Consider the following 25942-nt stretch of genomic DNA (forward strand, 5'->3'; position numbering starts at 1 on the left):
TGGATAATTGCCATTCTACTGGATTTATTCTTCTTAGCACAATTACTCAGCCTGTATTTAAAAAAAAAACCCTAAGAATAAGGTCTACAAATCTCTATGCAAGCAAATCAAATTAAACACAGGCAGGAGGTTTAGTGTCTGATTAAAAATAATTTTAAAAAATGAACAAGCTTCCACCTGTGCCACCCACTTTTAAACTCTTGTCCCATACTCATTTTTGTCTTCGAAGTGGAATCAAATAACTGTAACGTGCAGCTATCATACTAACAGAATATTGCAGTGAAAGAAGGGGATTGAACTTGGTTATTCAGTCATCTGCTAAATGGAAGGTTTTAGGGAAAATTTACCGAAGCTGCTTTTAAGATAATGCTTTCATGTTACTACACTTTAATCTGCCATCAGAGTACCTTTTTCTCCTAAGTATGTATCTCCTTATATTGTATATAGTCAGCTCCTGTTTCTTACTTTGATTTTTGGTGCTAAAGCTTCAATTCCTAAAAGTATGTGTGTACTTAACTTTAAACAGAGTAGTCCCACTTACGTCAAGATGGTAAAGATGTACTATCAATATGGGTTCATATGTCTGACCTTAATATAAAAAGTGGGTTTTCAGGGGAGTTTTAAATAAAGGGTGGGAACCTTCATTACTGGGATGAGGAGATTGTCTGTCTGTCTGTCTGTCTGTCTGTCTGTCTGTCTGTCTGTCTGTCTGTCTGTCTGTGGTACTGGGGGCAGCATGAAAGAATATTATGAAGATTCAATTGAGAGGAAGAAATTAACGGTGGTGAAGTTGGCCTGGGAGCAAGCAATGAGAAGCAGAAGTGTATGCAGGGGCACTTTGTTCCACTGTGGTGAAGGTAAAGAGAGAAATCTTGAATTTGATCTGGTCAGTGGGAAGAAAAGCAAGAGGTCACTTGGTTGGGGAGAGAGAGGGAAACCATTCTGTTGGTAAACAGTATCCAAACCCCTGGGGTATGATTTCTGATCTCAGTTGTGTTAGTGTAAACTAAGAGAAGCTCTGCTACTGTCAGTGGTGTAAAACTAGCATGAGATCAGAATCTGGTACTGTTCATGAGCCCTGAACTCACTGTAAATATGTATATCTTTGCACACACTCTGTCCTATTGATTTTTTTTTTTTAATGAAAGGAAGTAAGTGCCTCCATGCATTTCAAGTGCGAACTTTTTTAAAATGAAAAAATCTTATAGAAGTTACCTTTAGCCTTCACAGTTATTGATTTAATACAATGAATTTGGCTTCCATTTGTTTGCCTCCAGTGATTTACCTCCCCCCTCCCAGGGAAAAAAACACACTTCTTTAGACTTTATTTTACTCTTTTAACTTTTCCTTGGCTGGTGGAAACTTCAGCCTGCACAGAGGAGAGGCTGAAGGAACATAATGAGCTATGAAAGAGTTTCTCTGGAAAGTCCTGAAAATAGAATAAGGAAAATTGATGGAAATGAGGCAGGCCTGGAAACCTGCCTGGTTTCCTGCCAGTGTGCCCCCTCCCCCGACACCTCAGCAGCCCACCTGGTGGGCTGATGGGGAGTCCCAGCTCAGTATCAGAATCTAGAAAGGCTGGCTTCCAGTACACATGAGGAACTAACAGCTTGTCTGCTGGAGGACCCATTTGTAGAGATGCCCCAAGATCCACAGAACTAGATAGCTGTGTATTCTGTGGGACATGACGCTTGCATCCTCTGAATATCATTGTGCCATCTTACAGGTGGACGGGTAAATGGCTCACCCAAGTCTATACAGTGAGACAATAGCAGAGAAGGAAATAGATCCTGGTCTCCTGACTACTGCTCCTGTGCACTGGACCACATGGCCTCTCTCTCAATGTACTTATTACCATTTTAAAATCACTCTTAAGATGTGTTCGTTGTTATGATTTATTGGCAAAATTCAGTCGCCACTATTCATGAAGGTTAGAACAGTACTAAAAATCTTGCAAAATAGCACTTAAAATATTAATGTTTACCTGCCATAATGCCGTACCACACTGCAATATGTAAACATGCCGTTTCCAGGAGGATAGTGGGTGTAGAGAACTCTAACCTATAAGGAAGGCTGAAGAGTGAAAGAATAAAAACGCTAAAGGGCCCTGTCATTGCCAGTTCATATAGGAAGCTTATGTGGGGAGCTGAAGGGGGAAAATGCATTTCTATAATAGACTAAAATAAATGAAAAGCGAGGATGACACAGTTATTGGTCTAAATGATGGTAGTGTCCCATAATCCTTTAAAATAGCAGTCAAACTTTCTTCTGAAAGCCTTTGTATTGGTTTGATTTGTTGAGTCCCTCTTGACTGAGAGGGAAAGTGAATTCTGCTTCAGTGGTGCAAGTGAACTGCACTGAGATACGAGACCTGCTTTTCCACAGTCTTGTATAATCATACTGTGCAAGATACGCTTAAAATATTCCTAGTCACATTGATGAATGGAGTATTCCGACATGTTTGGTTTTTTTGCAGTCATTGTATATAGATGCAAATGACCACACGTGTGGATAATTCGGGTTCTGTACTTGTATTTTATTATTACAAAGGATAAATATTCCAACAGTGGCTCTTAAGGAGACTGTCCTTCAGAGAGGATATTCATTAGACAGGATTATCTGTAATGGAATTATCCTAGAATGAGGTAAACCACTGCTGAGTTTGTGCTGTTATCATAGTCCTAAAAGGTTTTATAAAAAAGCATAAAGGAAGGACATCTGTTTTAACAGCCATCCGCACATGAGAACACAGAGGAGGAAACTGAAGGCTAGATCTTCAGCTGGTGTAGGATTACATAATTCCATTAGTTTCCATAATTCCATGGAGCTACTCTGAATTACATCAGCTGAGAATCAGACACTAAAGTCCTATGTGTGCAGGAAGATCTTTCAGTTGCATTGAAACAACTGGTTAAGGAGGAACAAATACTGATGACCTTCTCTCTGAGAATTAGGAATTGGTGAATTTCATGGAATTTGAGCTTTTGTAAACCAAGTTTCTTTTTTTTTTAGATTGGAGAAAGTGCTACAAGTTCCTGAGTCATGTATTTCTGTAGCTTAACCCTTAACAAGGTTGACTAAGTTTAAACAAGCAGACATGACTTTCCAGCTGAAGGGGAGTCTGTGCTAGTGGGGGGGAGGGAACTCACTTTAGGGTAGGTGTCATAAATATAAAGGGAAGGGTAAACCCCTTTGAAATCCCTCCTGGCCAGGGGAAAGCTCCTCTCACCTGTAAAGGGTTAAGAAGCTAAAGGTAACCTCGCTGGCACCTGACCAAAATGACCAATGAGGAGACAAGATACTTTCAAAAGCTGGGAGGAGGGAGAGAAACAAAGGGTCTGTGTCTGTCTGTATGCTGCGCTTGCCAGGGACAGAACAGGAATGGAGTCTTAGAACTTTTAGTAAGTAATCTAGCTAGGTATGTGTTAGATTATGATTTCTTTAAATGGCTGAGAAAAGAATTGTGCTGAATAGAATAACTATTTCTGTCTGTGTATCTTTTTTGTAACTGAAGGTTTTGCCTAGAGGGGTTCTCTATGTTTTTGAATCTAATTACCCTGTAAGATATCTACCATCCTGATTTTACAGGGGGGATTTCTTTATTTCTATTTACTTCTATTTTTTATTAAAAGTCTTCTTGTAAAACACTGAATGTTTTTTCATTGTTCTCAGATCCAAGGGTTTGGGTCTGTGGTCACCTATGCAAATTGGTGAGGCTTTTTATCCAACATTTCCCAGGAAAGGGGGGGTGCAAGTGTTGGGAGGATTGTTCATTGTTCTTAAGATCCAAGGGTCTGGGTCTGTAGTCACCTAGGCAAATTGGTGAGGCTTTTTACCAAACCTTGTCCAGGAAGTGGGGTGCAAGGTTTTGGGAAGTATTTTGGGGGGAAGGACGCGTCCAAACAGCTCTTCCCCAGTAACCAGTATTAGTTTGGTGGTGGTAGCGGCCAGTCCAAGGATAACGGGGGTAATATTTTGTACCTTGGGGAAGTTTTGACCTAAGCTGGTAAAGATAAGCTTAGGAGGTTTTTCATGCAGGTCCCCACATCTGTACCCTAGAGTTCAGAGTGGGGGAGGAACCTTGACAGTAGGCTAGACATGTGGGTGTTCTAATATAGACAGAATATATATTCTAACATTTAGATTTCCTCTCTGCCTCACTTTGTTCCTTTTTCACACTAAAGTTCCATTGGATGTTCCTTCATCTTACAGATTTTTCCACAGTTTCTCCTATTAATAGAACACAAACCTAATCCCATTCCCATAGGGGCAGAGTTGCTTTGTGTGTTTGGACGTTTTGGAATGCCAGGGTCCCAGTTTGATCATGATGGTGGAAATGCTAAGCCGCTTGTTGGATGATTCTAATTGCTCTGTGTGAGTATCTGATCTACAGTAAGCAAACATAGCAGTATTACTAAAAAACAGTGCTTTGGGTATTGTATGCACACAGGCAGAAAAAAAATACTACACCCATGCATCTTTTGAAATAGTGAATTGGAAAAGTAACATTGAAAATACCTACCTTGCTTGGAAACACTCTTCCGAATTCTGTCAAGATAGACTCCTCCCTTAATCCTGCTGATAGATAAATTCTACACATACCTTTTGGAAAAGACCTAAAGGCCGCTGTCTGATCTGCTGTGTGGGGACATTAACTATCCCAGCAACTTTTTTTTGTAAGTGTGTTCATTTGGCCAAAAAGTCTAGTGGCTTTGGCCAAAAAAGGTCCACTCTCCAACTGTTTTGCATCATGCTTCCAGTACAGAGAGAGTCTACCTAAAGTTGTTAATTCTGCATGGGAATCAGTTAAATGCCTGGTATTTGAAAGCAAAAATTCTAAGGCCAGAAGGGACCGTTGTGATCATCTAGTTTGAAATCCTATGTAACACAGACCAGCAAAATAATTCCTGGAGCATGTCTATCTCTTGGAAAAACATCTGATTTTGATTTAAAATGGTCAGTGATGGAGAATCCACCACAACCTCTTGGTAAATTTGTGCCAATGGCTAATTACCCTTGCATTAAAAATTTACCTTGTTTCCGTTTTGAATTTGTTTAGCTCCAACTTTCAGCCATTGGATCGTGTTATACCTTTCTCTGTTAGATTAAAAAGCCCATTATTAAATATTTGTTCCCCATGTCGGTATATAGACTGTAATCAAGTGACTCTTTTATCATTCTGTTAAGCTAGATAGATATAGAGATTGAACTGAGTCTAAGGCATGTTGTTTTTTTAATCTTTTGATCGTTCTTGTGGCTACTCTCTGAGCCCTCTGCAGTTTGTCAACATCCTTCTTGAACTGGACATAGGATTCCCGCAGTGGTCATACCGCTGTCAAATACAGAGGTAAAATAACCTCTCTACACCAATTCCCCTGTCTGCATCACAGGATTGCATTAGCTCTTTGGCCACAGCAACACACTAGGAGCTCATGTTCAGCTGATTGGCCGCCATCATCCCAAAATCTTTTTCAGAGTCACTGCTTCCCAGAATACTCCCCTATCCTATAAGTATGGCCTACATTCTTGATCCTAGATGTATACATTTACATTTATCCTTACTAAAATGCATATTGTTTGCTTGCACCCAGTTTACCAAGCAATCCAGATCACTCTGAATCAGTGATAGGTCCTTCATTATTTACCACTCCCCCAATTTTTGTGTCGCCTACTAACTTTCAGTGCTGATTTGTATGTTTTCTTCCAGATCACTGATAAAAATTGTAAAATAGCATAGGGCCAAGAACTGATTCTTGCAGGAACCACTGGAAATGTACCTGCTTGATGTTAATTCCCCTCTTTAGTTACATTTTGAATTCAATGAGCCAGGTTTTAATCCATTTAAAAAACTAGAATATAAAATTAACCTGGCACACATTAATCAGTGTCACACAGTATCAAGTCAAATGCCTTACAGAAGACTAAGTATATGATGTAAACACTATCACTTTATCAACCAACCTTGTAGTCTCATTAAAAAAAATCCAAAATAGTTGGACAAGATCTATTTTCGATAAACCCATGTTGATTGGTATTCATTACATTACCCTCCTTTAATTCCTTATTGAGTCCCATATCAGGAGCTCCATTCTTGTGTGGGATCAATCCCAGGCAGACTATAATTACCCAGGTCATTTCATTTATCCTTTTAGAGCAGGAAGAGGGCATTGTAGTGCCCCTCCCCCAGGTATAACAAAGCTGTGGTCTAAGGTTTAAACCATCCTACTTGTCTGTCATTCACTCGCCTGCTTGTCCTCAAGTTACTAGTGCATTGCTGAAGACTGTTTTCATTAAACATATTGATTTTTTTTGTTTATATCAAGAGGTTGCTTGATATAAAGGTGGCAAATAAACTGAGCAACTTTTAAAAATATGGCTTAATTGAAAGACTATATCCAATATTCATTAATATCTCTCACAGCTAGTCCATTTGAAATTTGCAAAAGAGCAGATCATGCTTCAGGGCAGCCACTAACAATTTTGTCTTTTTTTTTTTTTTTATTCTAGTATTGCAGAACAGATAGAGGTGGAAGCCAGTTAACTGTGACCTTTAAAGTCTAATGTAACAATACACACGCTTTCATGATGAACACCACTGAAAACTTAGATTAGAAAGACATTTTTCTTTGTAACATAAATGCTGCATTAGAATTCTGTTAACCCAATGACACAGCATTAATTTCTAATTCCAAGTCAAAGGCTTTCACGATAACTAACTGGGGAGAGGTGCACATCAACTGAAAAGAAATCTGATTTCCTACATTGCAATTTAATATTTATTTTTGTAATGGTCTGTCTTCACAAGGGATAAAGAAACCTAAGGCATATGTCTATACTGAGTAGTGTCAACAAGATATCATAGATCATATTGTGGAATCATTTTTATAGCACTAGTTGAGTTTAGCACAAGAAAGTTTGACAAACTATTCCCATCAAACTATTTTCTAGAGCTACCTGACTTCTTAAATTTTTTAAAATTTTGCAGTGTTTCCATTGAAATGTCAAAGTATTGTAATTCCTTCCCTCCTCCCCTGTATTTTGATTATAGTTATGGCTTGCTTCTGCAAGTGACTTGTATCACTTTCCTTTTACAAGGAATTTAAGCCTTTATTTTGTAGCTGACTACATGGGGTAAATTCAGCAGTTAGCCAGTTCACTGTCAATTACAGAACTGGGGCCCTTATATTTGCCAATAAATATACACTTTCCAATCCATTGTATTGCCTATTATTTTAAAGAGACTTTTCCCACAGGTCTTACCTGTCCCCAAAATAGTGTCCATACTTATGCCATGGTGTTGGTCACTCCCCCAGCAGTATGTGGAGTCCTTTGGAAATCTGTATTCTTCTAGAGTACTCGTACAAAATAGCAGCCATTTGGAATAGTTCACATGGCCATCCTGCCACTCTTAGGGAAGGCGGCCGTGAACTCAGCCATCCCCAGAACTGACAGCCAACTGCAACAGGACATCATCACCAATGAGGACCAGAAGATGATCATGATGGTGGACATCTCAGTGCCCTTTGAGAACAGGACCCTAGCCTTCCGCAACGCCTGAGCTCAAAAGGTGGAGAAATACGCCCCTCCAGCCGAAACCTTGAGAGCTAAGGGTTACCAGGTTCAGACACATGTGCTGATCTTCAGAGCCCTGGGTGCATGGGACCGAGCAATGAGCGAGTGTTGCGGGAATGCAGAATTGGTCAATGCTATGCTCGTTGGATACGGCAACTCCTGGTGTCTGACGCCATCAGATGGTTGAGGTACATCTATCTAGAACACGTCACTGGGTATCAGTAATACCGGGAAAGATGAGCTGGAGCGCTGATGAGAAGCGAAATCAGAAAGTAATAACTACTTCTGATGGTTGTCCCTTAGTCGATATAATCGCATCCTAAATCCTCAATGACTGAGGGACAATCTATACTCCATTCCTATATTTTCTTTCTACAACCAACTGTCAGTATGACTTTTCATGAGTGATTTACGCGAGTATTCGGATTCTAATTTCTAAACTGTATTGTTATATTTATCTAAATTTGGGTTATTGCAGATTATGTACTATATGTATCTTTGGAGTTTTTAAATAAATTTTGTATTTGTGGATAATCTAAGCACTATACCCAGATGTACAGACACTTTTTCTTAACCTGTGTATTATATAATTTTTTAACAAGTATCCTGTTAGTGTATTAATTTAAATGTGAAGGTAATACCCACACAATTTTCATCACTAATTATTGGCTGGACAAATGTTAAAAAATGAATGACTATTCATTCAAATTCTTTAACTTTTTTTGCCTGTGCTAACCCCTCCCCCTATTCAATTGTTTTCTGTAGTTAGTCAAGCAAACAATATTCTTACCAGGAATATGTGTAGGACTGAAACTAATATTACTGATTTGGAGAAATTAACTTTTACACTTGTAATTATGGAGACAAGGCGAGTAAGGTAATATCTTTCATTGGACTACCTTCTATAGTTGAGAGAGTCAAGCTTACACAACACTTCTCAGGTCTGGGGAAGGTACCGTATACAAGGTGGAACAGATGGTTTAGCAGAAGTAGTTAACACATTCCAAGGTAAAGTGGCCTGTTAACATTTTTCCAGTCATAAGGGCGGTGGGGAGAAGATGGGGCAGGGGGTTTACTGGATTACAGATTTATGTAACAAGCCATACATCCAGTGTCTCTCTTGAGTCTTTGGTGTGGTGTGTGTTTGTTTGTTTAGTGTTTAGGAAAGTTTTGAATGTAAGCTCCCAGGCTTTTCTTTTGAAGAAGTTGTGTGGATTTCTGTTGTGGATGAGGACTGAGCAGTCTGATATGGAGTGATCGCTTTGTGAAAGTGGTTGCCCACAGGTGATATGCTGTTAATCTTTTTAAATCCATTTTCTGTGAGCGTTCATTTGAGAGTGTAGTGATTGTCTCATTTCACCCACAATTATATGAATTCACACTGGAAACTAGGATGAAGTCCTGGTCCCATTGAGTTATGGCAAAATGCCCATTCATTTCAGTGGCACTAGGATTTCACCATAGGTCCTTAGAGTTGACCTCATCTCAGAAAACATACCTTGTGACCTGTGTGCAATCAAAATAGCTTATATTTGGAATGTCTAACACTTACTTATTATGAACTGGTCACAAATCTGTAGATCAAAAATATTCAGCAAATATTCTGGATAAGAAACAAGTTTGCAAAACTCCCAATTTTTGTTTTTTCTGTTCAATCTACAGTCTATTGATTTGGATTAATTAGTGTAGTTACTTGCCTCTTTAATTGTGTACATTGTGTACTTTTTATTTTGCGTATAGATAAATATTTTTGCTATCAAATTTACTATTCTTAACTAGCATCTCTTAATCAATTAAACAGACACTTTCCCTGGTTTACTGTAATTTTGCAGTTTCATAATACATATGCAAATGAAATTAGTGCTGGCAAAAATAATTATAGTTGCTCCTAGGAGGATTAGTACCTAAAGCCTTCCCTGCTTCTGTTGAGTTTAATTTAATTTAATTTTTTTGTTGCGTGTATTAAATGAGGAAATTAATTATGATCTTTTGTTTGTCAGTTAATGTGCAGTCACATGAATACATGTTTAATTACACTGAGTAATAGGGGCCATGTGTAAATATATATTTGCATGTCTGTTGTTAAGATACAGATATTGGTAAGTAGTCTGTGAATAATGCTGGCCCAGTGCTTCAGAATGACATGCTGTAGTAACCATTAAAATATTGCCATTCACAGCTTGAAAGAAATTAGTGTTACTACATTATTACAGGTATGTTTATAAGATAACATAGTATAAACTGTCCCCTTATAGGGCAAGTTCAAAACATTTCATGGAAATCAGACGTATAGAATGTTTAGGTTTAATATAGAGAATTCTGTAGCAGAGCTATAAATCACTTGAATTTGTGCCTGCTTTTCCACTCAGTTACATTTGGTTTAGGCCAGTGAATTCTCCTAATGGAGAATCAGGCCCAAAGTGTTGATGTGAAAATTCTGTGGAAAGGATTTGACTGCTGATTCCACTCTAGATAGTGCTGAAATTACATCGGTAATTAATTAGATTAAAGGCCAAGATTGCATATAAAAAAATAAATGACAGTTGTTGTGTGGCAGTCATGTGCCCTGAGTGAGATGTTAGTTGTTAAAGCCTTGTCTACGCTGGTGGCAGTGTGTAGGGTACATCTAGCTAACGAGCACAGTGAAAGCCAGGCTGTGTCCACAGTGCGGTGTGTAGCTACATGCAGGAGGGAGGCTCTGCTAGTGGAGAGCTGTTGTAGCCTTTTCCTGCAATGGGGAAAGCTCCAGGGGTGGGACACTACACTGCTTTAAAAAAGGGAAAAAACAAACAAACCCCACAGCCTACACATGGATGACACTGTTTGGATATGAATGGAGCCATATAAGGTACGTACCTTAAGATTCTCGCCTTTTTCTACTTGCCTTAGCAATTCCACACTGTCTATACTTTTTGTTTTTACCCATGCTAGGGGTGGCATACTGTGGCGTGCTACCAGTGTAAGTGTCGAGACAGCCTAAATTTGATCTCTGTCCCCAAGCCGAAACTGCCATATGGAAAACTTGTGGAAACACTATTTCTGTGCAAGATAGGGAAGCCTTTCCCGCCCCACCTGTATCCTTCTCCATGTCATTCTTAGCACACCTGTTCCCTGGCTTGTTCAACAATTATGGGAACGGAGGGCATGATGACAAACCCCAGCAAGTTAAGCGAGTTGATTGAAAATTACCCACCAGCATCTCAAACCCATTTATCTAAGTAGCAATGTGCTTAAGAAAAGTAGTGATCCAGTTCAGTTACATGATTTGATCATGACTCTCTACCTCTGTCTGGATACTGACATCCCTAGACCCTAGAGGTTCCTCAGACACACGGTATCCTTCATGCATGGTGAGGGACTCTTCCAGCAGTTCAGGCTGTCAGAAAGGGATTGAGAATAGCAGTTGCCAAGGTCAACTTTGTCCCATGGAGAAACAAGTATAGGAATTCTTTCCTGATCCCTTGGGCGCTCTGTTTAGACCCTGTTGCATGCTATTTGATTGATTAGGTTGCCATGCATAATCGTAAATCTTAGGACCAATCAACAGCACTCAATTCCCAGTGAAATCAATAGGAGTTGAGGGCACTCAGCACCTGGCAGGATTGAGTCCTTTCTAAGTGGTCATGTAACTATCTGGCCCTTTTAAAATATCTTGCTATAGTATTTGAGCTCATGACTTCCAGCAGCAATGAATTCCACATGCTGACTTGATGTTGTATGAAGATTGAGTATTTCCTTTAATTTGTTTTAAATGTATTGTCCATTAACTAATGGAAGCATTGATTTTTCTGAAATTCTGGTTGCTGAATGAATGCCTCGCTGCAGGAGAAGGGAAGGTGCTAACTTTAAACAACAAGGGATAGGCAGAGCAGTTTCGGAAACAATCGCATGAAAACCTTTAAGTTTCTAAACCTAGCCTTGTGGTGTAGAAATGAAATAACTGATTTTTGGGGGTAGATCCTTAGCTGGTGTAAATTATTATAGCTCCATAAGACATCTGGCCCCTTTCATATTTTGTGCCCTTTCACAAGTGCATTGCTACAATCTGAGAGAATTCATGGATATAATGTACACTATCAAGTGATTACATACATTCAGCATCTGTAATAAAGCTATTCTAAAATTTCAAAGATTTAATAGATTCTAAGGCCTGGAAGACTGTTCAACAGTCATTGATCAACAGTCAATGATCCTGACTGTTACACCAGCAATAGAGGTCTCCCTACAGGATGGGGAGCAGGCAGATACCAGCCACAGTGTTAGCATACAATATTCTAAATGCTGTTTATTATTACAAAACGAACCTTACTCATTCCACATTCACACCCCAAACATACTATACCAGAGTCCAAACGTCAGAATGGTCCCGATGACCAGTCGAGATTCCTTCCAATCATAAGATGTGGGGACCTGGTGAAAACCACATCTGTATCCACACAGGACTCTGGATCAATAAACGACTCCAATTTGCAGAAGTCATAGGCAACCATTTATAGTCCATTCCATCACATTGGTTCTTTGCCTTTGTTTACGAGGCCTTCTACCCACACAATTCCAAAGAGACCATCCTGGGTGGGCCGCCGTGATCCAAGGGGGTGTGTGTGTGTGTGTATAATCTCCCAACATTCCCCACTCTTGAGACAATAATTAATGGCATTAATCATCTATCACTTTATATAAAATTGAATTGCTTGGAAATTATATCACTTGTTCCAAAACTTCTTGTTGCTTTCTTATTTGGCAGTATGAACATAGCATAATAAAGGTTGTTCAAATCATTAATGCAAATAATATGACAATGGGATGTAGCATTAAATTTAGAAAAGCTGTGACACTGGGAGTCCATTCTTTAAAAATATCATACCAATGAGAAATTTCCAATTCTTCTCCTTTCCCCAATTTTAATATTTGACCGTTGTGGATCAAAATGTTTATTTTTCCCAGCTGAGCAGACTTAGATACATCTTTTGCATATTGCCTGATTTTTTTCGCTTTCATCCATGAACTTTTCCCATTGTTCCCAATGTATCCCCAAATCAAAGGCCCAGTCCACATCTTTTGGTTCCCAAACAATTTCCTTTTTCAAAAATAGAGGACATCTGTAAATAATTCCATTAATATTGTCTTCTGTTATGTTACATTTGCATGACTGAATTAGGCCTTTTTCTCTCATACTTCCCCAAAATACATGTTTTTCAGTGGTTACCACACAAATACACCCATTGCCTAAATCAAACTCTTGTGCCATTAGAGGCTAAATATTGCATGGTACATTGTCTGTCTGCTTGAATGGTTCAAATGACATCCCTCTAGGGACCAGGTTAGTTGTGGGCATACCCATTTACTTTGTTCCCACTCTTCAGAATGTTTCGTTAATTCTACGAATTTATAAACCCTTCCTTCTTCAATCAAGTGTGTCCCACTTATTTCTATTTGCCATAATTCTCCATTAATAATTTTTGGCAACACACAGGCAATTGCTGCTTTTTCTTGCTTCCCTGTGTTCTGTAACAGTATTCTGCCTTTCTACTCTCCCCTCAGCATTGCTAGACCCCAATGAAACTCCATATATTTCTTCCATCCTGCAATTCGTTGATTCCATATATGAGGATCTTTGAACGGCTCAAAAGGCCATTGCCCATTACTTAACAGATTAACCACTCTCTATATGTATTGAATCCTATAAGTTTACACATTGTATTGCTAGTACAGTTTTATGGTCAGTCTCTGACATACCATAAGGCTTGGCTTGTTTCAACTGGAGTTCCACACTTCTTATTCCTCGTTCCGATAATGCACCAACATTTTGTCACATGTCTATATAGCCCCCCCAAATCTTGCCCAAAGCTGACATTTTCCCTTTTAAACTCATTTGATATTGAGACATTACAACTCCAGCTCCAGCACCAATGATACCTATGATATATTCCCCTGTAGCTCTTATTTTGTATAGTCCCATCTCCCCATTGTTGTTGCCACTCTTATAACAGAGACAAGGCATATGGCATACATTCCGGATGTTGTGCACTTATGCTTACTTGCGCCTCTTACAACCAGATTGTTTGATCCACGATAGTTGGGGCTTCGATTACTTCTCCGCTCCTATATGGGTGCTCATCTGCCATGATTCTTGATGCAATCTTGTTTACTGGTATCTGATTGATAAATGTAAAAATCTGACCATATCCCTGAAAATATATTCCACCATTAAATTTTCTAAAACAACTCATTCTTGTCATTATGGAAGGATTTGCTATTATACCATATTCCCATAATTTAAGAGCCATTGACTCATTCCATCCCACATGAGTATTAGCCCGTTCTTGTTCATTAGTCACATCTACTAGGGTGACTACATCAAATCCCAAACTCCAAAAGGTACAGTTCAGGGTACTCCTATTCAGATTGTTCTCATAACTAAATCTAAACATTTGGTGACCTTCCCTACTTAGTATGTACAAATACCTCCATTGCTCTTCCAAATCTTTTGACTTTAGATACTCTCTCTCATGTCACGTTTTTGCCATCTTCCCATTATATTTCAAATTTTACCTCAAGGTTTTTCTTTGCATCTGGTTTTGTTTGTTCCTGTTTTTCCCATTCTGTCCCACGAATAGTCGAATGTATTATTCCCTTTGATCCATATGAGGTGCTCCCATATGTATATCCATGTACCCCTACATTTCTCCAAATATTCAAAAAACATAAAAGCCAAAACCCATATTTCCACCCTTGTTGAATTTGAATTATGAATTATCCTCTATTGAAGCCATGACCATTATTCCATAGGAATAATGTCTGATGCTTCTGGTTGTATTCTAAATATTTACACTAACCTCTTTTATCTTCGCTCGAGCTCTGGTGGTTTTTTTTTTTTTTTTGCTTCCTGAAATACAATGCACACAACACAATTCTTCTCCTAATCACAAAATTCAAAACAAGCATAAGCAATAAACCAATTACAAAAATTCTAGCACCGTATCCACACTCCAAATCCAAGGTCCATACAGGATAATCTCTGGTGCAATTGGACATTCCTTTCCCTCTGTAAGATAAACTCAAAGAAAAAGAAAGGAACATTATTTAATCTTTAGGTCATAACTTTAATTGTGATGTGTGGACCCACTTTCTTTTCTCTTCTCCCTCACCTCCTTGTTAATCTGCACTACAGGAGGTGAAATTTTATTCATGATGGAAAATGGTCCAACCCATCTAGACTCCAGGACATGATTTTTTGATGTTAATTTCAAATATGTTACTTTATCTCCAATTTTCCGTAATTTACTGTCCTGAGCCACACAAGAATCCACATTGTGTCTCTTGCTTTTTCAATGGCGTCAGTTTAAATTCCATTTTTTTTTAAGTTCTATCGCTAACTCCCTTACCCATTGGCAGGGGTGAAAGTAAGTCGACTGACTTTCCGGTATGCTAGGGCCAGCTCTGGCCTGCGGCAGGGGCGGAGCTGAGGGGGTCAGAGCCAGCCCACCCTGTAAGGTAAGAGCCCCCCTTTTTCCTCCCCCCCTCCCACCGGGGTAGCGGTAGCAGCAGCAGCAGCCCAGGGCTCCCGGGGCTATTTAAAGGGCCCAGGGCTCCACTGCTTCTACTGCCCCGGTCCTTTAATTAGCCGCCGGAGCCCTGGGGAAGCAGTGGGGCTCCAGCGGCTATTTAAAGGACCGGGGTGGCAGAGGCAGCGGGAGCCCCTGCCCTTTAAATAGCCTCTGGAGCCCCGCCACTTCCCCAGGGCTCTGGGGGCTATTTAAGGGACCTGTGGCTCCCCTGCTTCTACCGCCCTGGTTCTTTAAATAGCCTCCAGAGCTCTGGAGTAGCAGCAGTGGGGCTCTGGCGGCTATTTAAAGGGCTGGGGTGGTAGAAGCAGGGGAGCCCCAGTCCTGCTAAAATAGCCGGTGGAGCCCCACAGCTGCTACCCCAGGGCTCCAGCAGCGGGGCTCTGGAAGCAATTTAAATGGCCCGGAATTCCAGCCACTGCTGGGAGGCCCAGGACCTTTAAATTGCCCCCTGGGGAAGCCGGGCTCCCCCAGTACCGGGGCGCACCAGCTTATTTTCACCTCTGCCCATTGGGTAACTTATACCACTTCTTCTTTTGGGTACAGTAAAGGGCTCCACAATCTCATAGGCCTTCCAAAGAGAATTTGATAAGGCTGGTAGCCAGTACCCAATCGATCGCTACTTCGGATTGCCGCCAAAACCACTGGCATTTTATCATCCCAATCTTTGCCAGTTTCTTACACTACTTTGCGTAGAGCTTGTTTGTTGGTTTGATTCATCCTTTCTTCTGTCCCTGACGATTGATGATAGGGGATATGTAGTTGTTGCTTTATTTCTAAAGCTTTTAATAAACTTTTTATTACTCCTACAAAATATGCCCATTATCTGAATCAATTACTTTTGGAGTTCCATATTTACTAAACACTACTTCCCACAACTTTTTGGCAGTGGTCTCTGCAGTATGATTTCTGATGGAAATCACCTCCACCCATCCAGAAAAGGAATCTATTATCACTAATAAATACTGATTCTTCCTTTGGGTCTTAGGCAGTTTATCAATATAATCAACCTGTATTCTACTCCATGGCCCCACAATTCTTTGGTGCAATAAGGGTCCAAAATGTGGTGGTCTACTCCCATCTGCTACACATCTTATGCAGTTTTTAACCAAAGTTTTCTATGTCCTTTTGCACCTTAGGCCATATTCCGATTTGTTTTACCTTAAAGACAGTATTCTGTATTTCTTGGTGGGACATAGTGACACAGGTTAATAATCTCTTCTCTTTGAAGTTTGTCAGGTACCCACTTTACCTCTCCTGGTTTCTTATTCACCACATAGCCACTTTGAATTTTCCAGTTTCCCACCTGTCATAAACATACAGCTAAGAGTAGCATAAAATCCCCTTCTTTATCTGTAAGGGGTTAAGAAGCTCAAATAACCTGGTTGGCACCTGACCAAAAGAACCAATAAGGGAAGAAGATCCTTTCAAATCTTTGGGGGATTTTGTTTTGTGCTTTGTTTGTTGTTCTCTCCGGGACAGAGAGAGATCAAGCAAGTAATCCAGCTTCTACTGAAATGATACATCTAAAATTACAGAAATTGTAAGTAACAGCAAGGAAATGCGTTAAATTATCTTTTGTTTTAGCTTGTGAATTTTCCCTATGCTAAGAGGGAGGTTTATTCCAGTTTTTTGTAACTTTGAAGTTTTGCCTAGAGGGGAATCCTCTGTGTTTTAAATCTTTATTACCCTGTAAAATTACTTTCCATCCTGATTTTACAGAGGTACTTCTTTTACTTTTTCCTTTATAATAAAGTTCTGCTTTTAAGAACCTGATTGGTTTTTAGTGCCCTAAAAACCCAAGGGTCTGCTCTGTGCTCACCTTCTTTACCTATTTGGTTGGTATATTATTCTCAAGCCTCCCCAGGAAAGGGGGTGAAGGGGCTTGGGGGGATATTTTGGAGAAACGGGAACTCCAAGTGGTCCTTTTCCTGAATCTTTGTCTAACTCACTTGGTGGTGGCAGCACTACCATCCAAGGACAAGGAAGAATTTGTGCCTTGGGGAAGTTTTAACCTAAGCTGGTAGAAATAAGCATAGGGTATCTTTCATTCAGGTCCCTACATTCTAGATGATCATAATGGTCCTTTCTGACCTTAATATCTATGAATCTGTACCCTAGAATTCACAGTGGGGAGGGAACCCTCACACCACCTTTTGTCAGGTTAACCTCCTGTTTTATGGCTTGAGCTCTAGTAACCTCCATAACTCCCGTCTGTTTTATCATTCCAATATCATCATCCCTTCTCGCTTTTGATGACCTTTAATATGTCTTGCTCTTAATTTTCCCTGGGTGTTTTTTCCAACCAATCATAAATGGATTTCCAGTGCTCCTTTTGGAGCAAATTTTTCCCCTGAGCTGTTTCCCAATGATTCTTTTTCCAAATCCCAATCCAGTGTAACAGTCCCTGTACTGCAGTCTGAATCCATATAGACATAAACAGTCTGCAACACTATTTTTCTGTTCAAGCAGATCACTGAGAGCTCTGCTCTCTGAGCTGAAGTCATACTCCTAGAATCAGAAATAGTTTCCCCATCAATTTGTACAGCAGCATATCCCGTATATCAAGTTCTCATGGTATGAACTACCATCTGTAAACCAAACCTCCGAGGCTTAACACTTCATCTACTGGGGGTGCTTCTTCAACTAACTTTAGTTCTGTTTCTGGAAGTGGGCATTCATGCTCCTTTCCTTCCATCAGGAGGGCATATGGTAACATCCTTGTTTGTTGTTTGTTCTCATAAGTAACATCTCTACTAGTTAACATCAAGGTCCATTGGGTCATCCTGGTATTTGATACTCCTTTCCCCTGATAAAATATACTTCAGGGCAGAGTGAGGTGTTTGTATTATAATAGGGGCTGTGCCAGTAGTCAAGCAAAAGCTTCAATACCCCACAGAGCAGCTAAACACTCTCTTTCGCAGATCCCAAACTGCTGCTCTATAGGGGTTAACCTTCTAGAATCGTATGCTACCATTATTAATTTCCTGCATTAATACTGCTGCTAGACTCTGTTGGGTTGCTGCCAACGTAATCACAAACGGCTTGTTTATCTCTGGGAATTTCAATGATGGAGCTTGCATCAAGGCTTGTTTTAAATTATAGAAAGCTTTTTCTTGTTCAGGCCCCCCACTTCCATTCTTCTTTCTTTTTAGTAAACTCCACAAGGGTCCACTTATAATGGCAGAATTCCAGATGTGTTTCTTGAAATAGTTAAACCCTCCTAACATCACCCTCAACACACGAGAATCCTCTGGTCTTGGTATGTTCATTAATGATTTAACCTTTTGTTGATCTACCTGAATTCCTTGTTCCCTTAGGGTCACCCCCAAATAATTCACTCTCCTCTGCACTAGTTGAGCTTTCTCTTTTTTAGTCTTGAAATCCGTTTCCTGGAGGAGTCTCAACACTTTTTTTTTTTTAGTCTGCTCAGTCACCTCCTCTTTAGTGTCTTCTCCTACCCCCCCCCATATGTCATCTTCATATGAGGTGACATTCTCCCGATTCTCTTTGGATAATTTATCCAGCATTCGCATCACATGTTGGTGCGCAATAGCTGGAGTGCAGTGTTGGCCCTGGGGAATTCTTTTAAATAAGTACTGTTGCCCCTTAAAAGTAAACACAAAGCAGGCCCAAAAATCAGGATGCAATGGATGGCAAAAAAAACATTTGCCAAATCTAAGACCAAGAACCATTTAGGGGCCCTCTGTACTCTTGCCATCACTTGAGGTAGATCTACTATTGGTGCCATCGGGGGTAACTTTATTAATTTGTCTAAAATCCACTGTCATTCTCCACTCTCCTGACGCTTTTAATGTGGGCCAAATTGGGCTATCGTATGTGGAATTCCCCTTTTCAATAACTCCCTGTTCTAATCAATTCCTACCTCTGCTTGCACAGGATATTTATATTGTCTCTCTGGTGGCACTTTGTCCCCCATGATTTTAACACATGTTTTGATTTTACCGCATTCTGCTTTATTCTTAATCCATACATCGGGAAACTCCTTTACCCACACATCCTGTGGATCCAATATAATTTCCTCCACTGCTTCTGCAGCACATACTCTTGAAAATGTGCCCTGCTGTCAGGACGCTTTCCACCCAGCCGGGCACATGCCACAGAACTCTATTAGTTAAATCCGAAACTAACCGATTGCTTCTCAAAAAAGGAGTCCCCAATATTACTGGCTCAGCTACTTGAGCTATCTGAAGCATTTGTTCTTTACAACTAAACTCCCCCACTCTCTCTCTGGGTAATAGCTATTTATACTGAATGATACATTTTTCCTGTTGTCACTCCTTCCCCAATATAGAGTCAAATCACAACTTCTATTTACAATATTTACACCAGCCCCTCTGTCCAATAGGGCATCTTTGGGTCCATTATCTCCCACAGTGACAGTTGTCCTTGGCCTCCCATTTGAATCCCATCTTAAACTCAGGACAGTCCGTATTTTTCTCGGAACATAAGATTGGTTTTACACAAATAGTTCTAATAGTTCTTGACCTTATGGGGTCCAAACCCCAATAAATCCGTTTTACCTTGTATAAAGTTTGTACAGGGTAAACTCATAATTTATTCGCCCTTTAAAACTCTGATAGAGAGAGATGCACAGCTGGTTGCCCCCCAGGTATTAATACAACTCTGGGTTAATTAATAAGTAAAAAGTGATTTTATTAAATACAAAAAGTAGGATTTAAGTGGTTCCAAGTGATGACAGAACAAAATAAATTATCAAATAAAATAAAACATGCAAATCTAAACCTAATACAGTAAGAAAGTGATTACAGATGAAATCTCACCCTCAGAGATGTTCCAATAAGTTTCTTTTACAGACTAGCCTCCTTCTAGTCTGGGTCCAACAATCACTCACACCCCTGTAGTTTCTATCCTTTTTTCCAGTTTCTTTCAGGTATCTTTTGGGGGTGGAGAGGTTACCTCTTGAGCCAGCTGAAGACAAAATGGAGGGGTATCCCAGGGGCTTAAATAGACTTTCTCTTGTGGGTGGAGACCCCCTCTTCTCTCCTATACAGAATCCAGCTCCAAGATGGAGTTTTGGAGTCACATGGGCAAATCACATGTCCATTCATGACTGAGTTCCTTACCAGCCAGGCCACATTCCCGGGAAAGCTCAGATGTGGATTGGCATCTCCAAGTTCATTGTCAGCTTAAGTGTTTCTTGACTGGGCACTTACTGAGAATAATCTTTTCTCAGGAAGCTGACCAACTACTTCACTGAGGCTACTTAAAATTAAACAAGTACGTAGCCAATATTCATAACTTCGAATACAAAATGGTACATGCATACAAATAGGATGAATATATCCAGTAGATCATAACCTTTGCAAAGATATGTTACATGGCATATCTAGCATAAAACCTATTCCAGTTATGTCATATTTACTTTCATAAGCATATTTCCATAAAGCATTATGGGGTGCAATGTTACACCCTTTATTAAATATTTGTTCCCCTTGTAGATGTTTATAGACTGTAATCAAGTCACCCCTTAATCTTTCCTCTGTTAGACTGAGCTCCTTGAGTCTATTCAATTTATCAGTTTAAGGCATGGTTTTTTTAAATCTTTTAATCATTCATGTAGTTCTTCTCTGAACCTCTCCAATTTATCAATATCCTTGAATTGTGGCCGCAAGAACTGGACACTGCATTCCAGCTACAGTCACACCAGTGCCAAGTACAGTGGTAAAATAGCCTCTATTCCTACGTGAGAATCCCCTGTTTATGCATCCAAGGGGATCAAATCAGCCCCTTTTGGTCACAGCAATGCCAGTTATGCAAGCAACTGTAATAAGGTACACATGGGACAGTATATCCTCTGTCAGTGCACATCATTTGCACCCTCTGTCAGTGCACTGGCAGTTTGCTGCAAACTGAGGGTATTGTGGTCCTTTGCTTCATTCTGGAATTTTTCTCACTGTGCATTGTGGGATAGCTAGCAGAAGCCAGCCTTTCATATTTTCAAAATCCTGTGATTCATCTGATTCCACCCCTTATTCTTTTTGAGTGGGCTAGCCAAGGGAATATGGCTTGGGACTTCCCCTGCTGCAGCACTGAGCAGGTGATGTGGTGGTGGCGGCGGCAGCTACAGCAGCAGGAGCGTCTTTGGTGGTGCAACTGGAACACACGAGGAAGATACCAAACAACTGATAGTAGAATACAGGTTCCTGGAATGGCTTCACAGTTCCATATCTGGGCTTGGAAAGCCATTGGTGGGAGAGGATTGCTCTGCAGACCTGGAATGAACTGCGGTGGTAAGAGAATTTCAGGTTGGGGAAGGCAACCTTTTTGGAGACGTGTAGAACTAACAATGGACCTATAGCAGCCATGTCCAACATGCAGTTCTCTAGACCCATGGACAAGTGGGTAGCAATTGCCATCTGGAAGCTGGTCACCCCTGGATACTACCAAGCATTGCAAACCATTTTGTCATGGAGAGACCATCTGTTGGCACCATTGTCACGTAGATGTGTGATATGGTAAAGGTATTGTTGGCCTAGGTAAACTTAGCAGTTGTCAGGAGGTTATTGATGGCTTTACACGCATGGCATTCGCAAACTGTACTAGGGCAGCTGATATGCACCAGCTTAAACAAGGGAGGGGACATTGGTCAACTTGACCCCAGAGGGGGGAGTGGGAGGGATGGTGACACACATGTAAACCGACAATTCAGCAAAAGTTACTCGCAAAGTTATGCGAGATAGTTGTTGGAAGACTACTAAAGCAGTACACAGTGGCATTGAGAACCCTTGAATCATAGAACAGACTGAGTTGCTTCGCAGCAAAATGTAGCTCACTTTGAAAGAGGACTCCAGAGTGTGTGTGGAGCCTGTGTGCTACAATGAATTGCATACACCTGATGCAAGTGTTTGCAGCTTTTTTTAGTTCATCCACCTTGCAGATTAAACCCCCTTCTAGACAAGCCATTGGTGTACGATGAGAGACAACAGATAGATAAAACAAATAGCTTGTGGGGAGGCAGGACAAAGTACCCATGACACCCATCATGTAATAAGCAGGAGTGCCAACATGTCAGTTGCCTAGCTAGGTAAAGATTGAGGCTCTGAACATATGGTCATTAAACATCCCCTGGCATTTATTGCAATTTAGAGTATGGACAGTCAGCTTTTGACTTAAAATTGCCTTGCTACTTGGAGAAGTACTTCTCCTGCTCCGCCCTTCCCCTTAAAAATAGGAAAGAAAAAAAAAAAAAGGAAAGTTGGATTCTTACTACAGTGTGGTTTGTGTGTTCCAACCTATTCAAGGCTGAAGATACCAATCCATGCAACTTGTGGAGTGTTTTTATAACTTTCCTGGATAAAAGTACTACATAAAAGTAAGGCAATATTTATTGCCATTGACAGTGTTATTTAGGTACTCCTGAGAGAGGTGAGATCCTCAGGCAACAGAACACTCTAATGAAAGCTGGAGACAAAGTATTCTCAGCGGTTGTCCCTTAAAAGCTATGCAGTTCTTTGCCAAAGGGGTTGAGAATGAGCAGGCCTAAGCTTTTAGGACAAGAAGCAGAAGTCCTCTCACTTTACTCTAACTCAGGAAAACAACTTGAACTTGGAAGTGAAGGGAAAATCTGAGTCTTGTGGTTGGATTTATTGATGAGAAGGCTGGTCTAGCAGCAAAGTCACTGGACTGTGACTCAAGAATTAACCCGCAACTCTGCCTCACCCTCAGCAAATCACCTAATTTGCCCTGTGCCATGGCTCCTCATCTCTAAAATGGGGATAGTACTTCTCTACATGACCGGGATATTGTGGGGGTAAAATCCATTGATTGGGAAATGGTCCTTATCATTGCTGTGTCAGAACATATAAGCACATAGATCTACATTTTGAGGTGCTCACGTACTACAGTAATTGCTGCAGCATAACTACCTACACCTGATTCGAGCAATGACTCCATGTGGATGGAAATCTGTACTCATGTGGAGCTTCACTGGGTGTAGGGGCCTGCTCATCTGCAGCAGCTGGCTGAATTGAGGCCATAGGCAAGTATCTGTAGATAATTCTAGTACAGAATAATAAAACTTGGACTCTTTTTTATTGCAATTATATGCTGAAGGAGAATCAGGTGATTTTAAATTGAATTTTCAAGAGAAATATATTTTTGCAAGTAGTTTATCTAAGCTTCAAAGATAAAAGGTGCTCAGATACTATAAATCCTGATCTTACTCATTAGCAAAATGAATATGATTTTGTATGGAAATAAATTGCATTTTTTTATTTTACAGTTTAGGGCCCAATCCCGCAGGCTTTTACATAGGCAAATTTCACTAGTACTGGCGGTAAAATCATAATCTATAATGAATTATGAGCAGTTTTGCCTGTGCCATGGCTGCAGAATCAGACCAAAACCATGGGCTGCTCTGTAAAAATATTAGCTACTGTACTTGACCAATGTTCAGTGCTCTGTTTTACCTACTGAATAGTTTAATCTTTAGAGAACCCAAATGCTCCTGTAATAAAAAGCTTTAAAATACACAACCTGGTACTTTCACATATCAAACTGATAGTGTCTAACTTACTGTTAGAAATTCTTGATCCGAAAATAAAATAACACAGATCACCAGAACCCCGGTTAGACTGGCCTGGGACTGCACGTGACTTTAGGTATTTTGACGTTAGTTTTCATTTTCTGTTTGGCTGTAGATGGAAAATAATATTTCGTAGGCCTTTGCTTTTTGTATTCCATGGTACTTTATTTTTCCATAATAAACCATTGAAATACCAGATTGCAGACATAAGCAAAGGGTTAAGCTGAATAATTTGATGTGGATGGATTCACATTAAAACCTTTTATGAGCAAAAAAAGAACCATAACATTAGCACAAGTGCACATATCTATGCAGTTCTAGTATTAAGGGTCAAATACTGCCATAAGGAACGCTGTTGAAACCAGGATTAACTGAGAGCGGAAGCTGTAATGTAAGGTAAAGAAGAACATCCAGATGTATTAGCAATCACTAAGTCAGATAAATTATCTGATTTTTTTGACAGCCAGTCTTCTCCATATCTTCTGTGTCATTTATATCAGTTGCCCTGAACAATGCACATGGCACAGGGTTCAAATAGTCAATAGCACATTCTCTCCCTGGAAAAGGCAGGTGGGTGTTAAGTCTGAGCTATGCCCGATACTTTGTTTGGGAACAGCCCTACAGGCAAAATATGCATCTATTCAAATGACCTGTTTTTAATACACCTGTTATCTTTTTTTTTCAGTGCCAACATTTTCCCCCCACTGAATTGTTTTTTGTGTGACTTGTTTTCTACTGTACTATTGAAATCTGCAACCGTGTTTTTAATGGTAGCTTGATTCAGTATAACTTTTGTACCAGTATTAAAAATCATTTAAAAAAAATCAAGATCAAATAGCTTTTTAAAAGCTGAAGCAATAGCTGGCACACAGTTTTCATGGGGGTCAGTTTCTGTTGCAATTTATCTGCACTTCTGCTAGCCCCCTGACTAATGCTCATATGGATTTGACTCTCCCTGAATGGAACTCATGATGGGAATGAGGCATTATTTTGTGACTGAGGTTGAATCTGTTCTGCATCTAGAAAGTTATAACTAACCTCTAATTCTTCTGTCACCTTTTATTGGCCACTTTTTTTGTGTATCCAGCAAACCTTCCCATCCACATGCAGCTGATTTGCAAATGAGAAGAGGACAGATGTATATGATTCTATGATTTCCAGTCAGATGCATGACCATCTTTTTCTCACTCACTAGCTAGGTGCCTGACTACTTTCTTCAAGTCTCTTCACCATTCTGTCTCAGGGCTGGTTCTATTTAATGTGATATCTGTTCCAAGTTATTGCTAGGTACATGAATACTGTTTGTGTGCTGTCAAGGTTCCTCCCCCACTCTGAACTCTAGGGTACAGATGTGGGGACCTGCATGAAAAACCTCCTAAGCTTATCTTTACCAGCTTAGGTCAAAACTTCCCCAAGGTACAAAATATTACCCCCGTTATCCTTGGAATGGCCGCTACCACCACCAAACTAATACTGGTTACTGGGGAAGAGCTGTTTGGACGCGTCCTTCCCCCCAAAATACTTCCCAAAACCTTGCACCCCACTTCCTGGACAAGGTTTGGTAAAAAGCCTCACCAATTTGCCTAGGTGACTACAGACCCAGACCCTTGGATCTTAAGAACAATGAACAATCCTCCCAACACTTGCACCCTCCCCTTTCCTGGGAAATGTTGGATAAAAAGCCTCACCAATTTGCATAGGTGACCACAAACCCAAACCCTTGGATCTGAGAACAATGAAAAAGCATTCAGTGTTTTACAAGAAGACTTTTAATAAAAAATAGAAGTAAATAGAAATAAAGAAATCCCCCCTGTAAAATCAGGATGGTATATATCTTACAGGGTAATTAGATTCAAAAACATAGAGAACCCCTCTAGGCAAAACCTTAAGTTACAAAAAAGATACACAGACAGAAATAGTTATTCTATTCAGCACAATTCTTTTCTCAGCCATTTAAAGAAATCATAATCTAACACATACCTAGCTAGATTACTTACTAAAAGTTCTAAGACTCCATTCCTGTTCTGTCCCCGGCCAAGAGGACTACAGACAGACACAGACCCTTTGTTTCTCTCCCTCCTCCCAGCTTTTGAAAGTATCTTGTCTCCTCATTGGTCATTTTGGTCAGGTGCCAGCGAGGTTACCTTTAGCTTCTTAACCCTTTACAGGTGAGAGGAGCTTTCCCCTGGCCAGGAGGGATTTCAAAGGGGTTTACCCTTCCCTTTATATTTATGAC

Source organism: Lepidochelys olivacea, assembly GCF_965140295.1.
Source record: "Lepidochelys olivacea isolate rLepOli2 genome assembly, chromosome: 7".
NCBI classification, from domain to species: Eukaryota; Metazoa; Chordata; order Testudines; family Cheloniidae; genus Lepidochelys; species Lepidochelys olivacea.